The sequence below is a fragment of the Babylonia areolata genome, chromosome 10 (genome assembly GCF_041734735.1).
Source record: "Babylonia areolata isolate BAREFJ2019XMU chromosome 10, ASM4173473v1, whole genome shotgun sequence".
Classification (NCBI taxonomy): Eukaryota; Metazoa; Mollusca; class Gastropoda; order Neogastropoda; family Buccinidae; genus Babylonia; species Babylonia areolata.
Window position 1 is genome coordinate 25,623,024 of NC_134885.1, and position 5,000 is coordinate 25,628,023.

General features: G+C 41.1%; 1 protein-coding gene across 2 annotated transcripts in view; it reads right to left on the minus strand.

Annotated features, from left to right (window-relative positions):
* The window catches only part of LOC143286521 (elevenin-like), a 109,743-nt gene that overhangs the window by 22,661 nt on the left and 82,082 nt on the right, over window positions 1-5,000 (minus strand). The gene's annotated exons all lie outside the window — the stretch shown is intronic.

Here is a 5,000-nt window from a genome sequence, read left to right on the forward strand (position 1 = left end):
GAAGCTGCAAAAACCATGGGGCAAATCTGGGCCAGCCTCAAGTTGACCTCGGGGTAAAAAAAAAAAAATTCCAACAGGGGGGTATGAATAGTCTGCTAGCTACGCCGGCCAATTCCTGTCCGCTCGCTTCAAAGTCACATTGATGGCCACTAGGACGTGGAGTGTGCCTACCTGTTTGGAGGATCCGTCTCCAAGGAATTGAAACAGATGGAGGATTTGATGGTCTTCGGTTGCGTAAGACTTCAAAAAAGGGTTCTCTGTGTCTCTGTATCCGTATCTCTGTCTCTGTATCTCTGGGTCTTTGTCTCTGTCTGTCTTTCTGTCTGTCTGTTTCCCTCTCTCTCTCTCTTCCTCTCGCGCTATTTTTTTTTCTCTCTTTCTGTCTCTGTCCCTGTATATCTCTCCCTGTTTCTCCGCTTCTGTCTCTGTCTCTCCCCCCTCTCTCTCTCTCGCTCTTTATTTCTTTCTATGTCTCTGTCTCTCACTCTTTCCTTCTCTTTGACCCTCTATTTTCCTCTACTTCACTCTCTCTCTCTCTTTCTCTCTGCTTCTGCCCCCTCCCCCCGTCCTCTCTCTCTCTCTTGGTTGGTGGCTGTGGTGATGTTGGTAGCAGAGGCGGTGGTGAAGGGGTGGGGTGGGGGTGGGGTAATGATCTATGTGTGAGTGTGTTTGTGTGCATCTGCGCGTACGTGAAATGATTCAATATACGTGCCATGACTTAACCTGAAACCAAAACCAAAATGTGAATACTTCTATGATTTAAGAAAAAATAATATAAATAAATAAATAAATAAATAAAAGAATGTTCCATTCACCTCAACACAACACAACACGCACAAATAATGCTTTTTTTTCTTTTCTTTTTTTTTGTTCAGCTTTGAGATAACAGCTTTCCATAATCGGCCCCAGCCCGTGTGAACAGACAGACAATGGTTGTCTGTAATTTCCTCCACACCTCCAGTCCTCCATTCCCCAGCGCCCCCCCCCCCCCCCCCCCCCCCCGCCCCTCTCCGGACCCCCTCTCCCCAGCCCCCAAACCGCCTTTTTTTTTTCTTCTGGAAGGACTCCCCCAAAGTTGACTGGCATCAGAAGAGCATCAATGAAATCCTAGAAGAAAATTATTCTGGAGTTTGTGCTTCGGGCAAGGGTGTGGAATTTCGCTGAACTGGAAGCTGATGTTCTGATGATGGAGAAGGGTGGGGTGGGGTGGGGTGTGTGTGTGTAGAAGGTGGAAGATGATGTGGTGGTGGTGGTGGTGGTGGTGGTGGTGGTGGTGGTGGTGGTGAGAGGGGAAGCGAGAGGACGGTGTTAGAGGGGTTAAGGAGGAGGGATGCTGAAGACTGTTATTGAGTGTTAGCAGACGAGTGGTGTGTGTGTGTGTGTGTGTGTGTGTGTGTGTGTGTGTGTGTGTGTGTGTGTGTGTGTGTGTGTTCGTGTCTGTGTCTGTGTGTGTCTGTGTTTGAAAGTCTGCGTGCGTGCGTGCGTGCAAGCATTAAGCGAGAAGGAGAGATGGATAGATAGAGAGAGAGAGAGAGAGAGGGGGAGAGAGAGACAGAGGAAAACAGAGAGAGACAGACAGAACTTGAATCCGCAGTGATAAATCTGCAGTAATTGTACTGCATAGTACTTCATCGTAGAAACAATTGACGGGAAATGGCCACTTTCCATCCCACTAAAATCCTGAAGTTAACAACCCACGTAGGACGTGAGATTCACTAAGGGGGAAACTTTAACAAAGCGAAGGAGAAAAGGTTGTATGAACAAGGACAAAATACCAATGTTTTCTTTAGAGTGAAATTAGTCTGCTCAAACCTCGCGTCCCCCCCCCCCCCCCCCCCCCCCCCCCCACCCCCCAAAGGGATTGCTCTTCAGTGACACAGGGAATGTTCTTGATGGTAGTAACAACACATGGGAAGGAAGAGGAGAACATGAGCATTTTGACCATCATCGACATTTCGTAGACCACGTTGTGGGGGGTAGGTTGTGCTGGTGACCAAATGGTGACGCATCCGTCTAGGAAGCGAGATAATTTTGAGGGTGCGGGATCGAATTCCAACACTCGGCAGAATTTTCTCTCCCTTTCCTGAAGACTTTGAGTGGTGGTCTGGAAGACAGTTCTTGTATTGTTTATATATATATATATATATATATATATATATATATATATATATATATATATATATATATATATATATATATATGTAAATGTAACATGATCTTTACTCCATACAACCAGGAACACAATTTTAATTATGCACAATCAGAAACATGACTTTAACTCTGTAAATCGGAAACATGATTTTTTAAAAACTCAATACAGTTACTGTCAGGAACATGGTTTGAACTCAGTATAAGACGGGCGCAATAGCTGAGTGGTTAAAGCGTTGGACTGTCAATCTGAGGGTCCCGGGTTCGAATCACGGTGACGGCGCCTGGTGAGTAAAGGGTGGAGATTTTTACGATCTCCCAGGTCAATATATGTGCAGACCTGCTAGTGCCTGAACCCCCTTCGTGTGTATATGCAAGCAGAAGATCAAATACGCACGTTAAAGATCCTGTAATCCATGTCAGCGTTCGGTGGGTTATGGAAACAAGAACATACCCAGCATGCACACCCCCGAAAACGGAGTATGGCTGCCTACATGGCGGGGTAAAAACGGTCATACACGTAAAAGCTCACTCGTGTACATACGAGTGAACGCAGAAGAAGAAGAACTCAGTCCACTCAGGAACAAAATAATGTGAAGTTGGTACAATGAGGGGCGTGATTTTAACTCAGTACAATCACCAAAAGAATTAAGGACCACTTCATGAAAAAAGATCCAGGTCCTTAAGGGGTCCTTAACTCTTTTTGTGTGACGTCTGTACATGTGTTAATTTGGTTTTATTTATTGATTGGTGTATTTATTCATTTACCAATATATGTGTGTATATACTGACATATCTAGTATTCATTATTATTATTATTATTATTATTATTATTGTCATGATCATTATTATTACTATTATTATTGTTATCATTATTATCATTATCATTATTACTAGTATAGTTTCATACAATGATGAAAAAAAATTCGAGAGATGATTAATTTGAATTATGCCAGCTGCATTGTGTCTGCCATTGCCCTGCTGTTGAACACACACACACTGACGGCTGTTTCAGATACACGTGCATCAAGAACAGCTTGAAAAATGCGTGTGAAAGATCTGTTTCAGCGCGCGCGCGCACACACACACACACACACACACACACACACACACACACACACACACACACACACACACACTCACACACACACACACACACACACACACACACACACTCAACATTTATCCAGTGGTTTATCAACAAAACCTGTTGATTTTCATTGCACAAGATGGAAACGCACGTCCAAGAAAACGCCTCTGCAGTGAATGGCGCTCATTAATTAATTAATACTGCAGTGGCTGCAAACACTTGTATTCTGTCGAAAACTGAGCATCCTTTCACCATACCCTTTAGAAGAAACCTGTTCAAGTCCCGAAATGGTCCTCAGGTATTTTATGAGGACAAAATAATGTCTTCTTCTTGTCTGTTGAACTGAAAAATCTGACGTTATTCTGTCGGGAGAAAATCCATGGATCTCTGTAACGTGTCACCGATATTCTATCAAATATACCAAAAAATAATTTTCCACTGTCTTCTTCATGTACTGTTGAATATTTCTGGAGTTATTCTGTCGGGAGAAAATCCATGGATCTCTGTAACGTGTCACCGATATTCTATCAAATATACCAAAAAATAATTTTCCACTGTCTTCTTCATGTACTGTTGAACATTTCTGGAGTTATTCTGTCAGGAGAAAATCCATGGATCTCTCTAACGTGTCACCGATATTCTATTCAATGTGCCAAAAATGAATTTCCACTGTCTTCTTCATGTACTGTTGAACATTTCTGGAGTTATTCTGTCAGGAGAAAGCTACGGGTCTCTATGGTGTCACCGAAATTCTTTTCAATGTGTCAAAAATAAACTTCCACTATCTTCCTCATGTGTGTTGAACAAATCTGGCGTTATTCTGATTAATCTATGATGTCATTGATTATTCTATTCAACGGCAACATAATTTTCCAATGTCTTCTTCATGTTTGTTGAACAAATCTGGCGTTATTCTGATCTCTCTATGATGTCACCGATTATTCTATTCAATGGCAAAATAAATTTCCATTGTCTTCTTCATGTTTGTTGAACAAATCTGGAGTTATTCTGATGTCTCTATGATGTCACCGATTATTCTATTCAATGGCAAAATAAATTTCCATTGTCCTCTTCATGTTGAACAAATCTGGCGTTATTCTGATGTCTCTATGATGTCACCGATTATTCTATTCAATGGCAAAATAAATTTCCATTGTCTTCCTCATGTTTGTTGAACAAATCTGGCGTTATTCTGATGTCTCTATGATGTCACCGATATAATTCTATCCAACGGCAACATAAATTTCCATTGTCTTCTTCATGTTTGTTGAACAAATCTGGCGTTATTCTGATGTCTGTATGATGTCACCGATTATTCTATTCAATGGCAAAATAAATTTCCATTGTCTTCTTCATGTTTGTTGAACAAATCTGGCGTTATTCTGATTTATCTATGATGTCATCGATTATTCTATTTAATGACAACATAATTTTCCATTGTCTTCTTCATGTTTGTTGAACAAATCTGGCGTTATTCTGATGTCTCTATGATGTCACCGATTATTCTATTCAATGGTAACATAAATTTCCATTGTCCTCTTCATGTTTGTTGAACAAATCTGGCGTTATTCTGATGTCTCTATGATGTCACCGATTATTCTATTCAATGGCAAAATAAATTTCCATTGTCTTCTTCATGTTTGTTGAACAAATCTGGCGTTATTCTGATGTCTCTATGATGTCACCGATTATTCTATTCAATGGCAAAATAAATTTCCATTGTCTTCTTCATGTTTGTTGAACAAATCTGGCGTTATTCTGA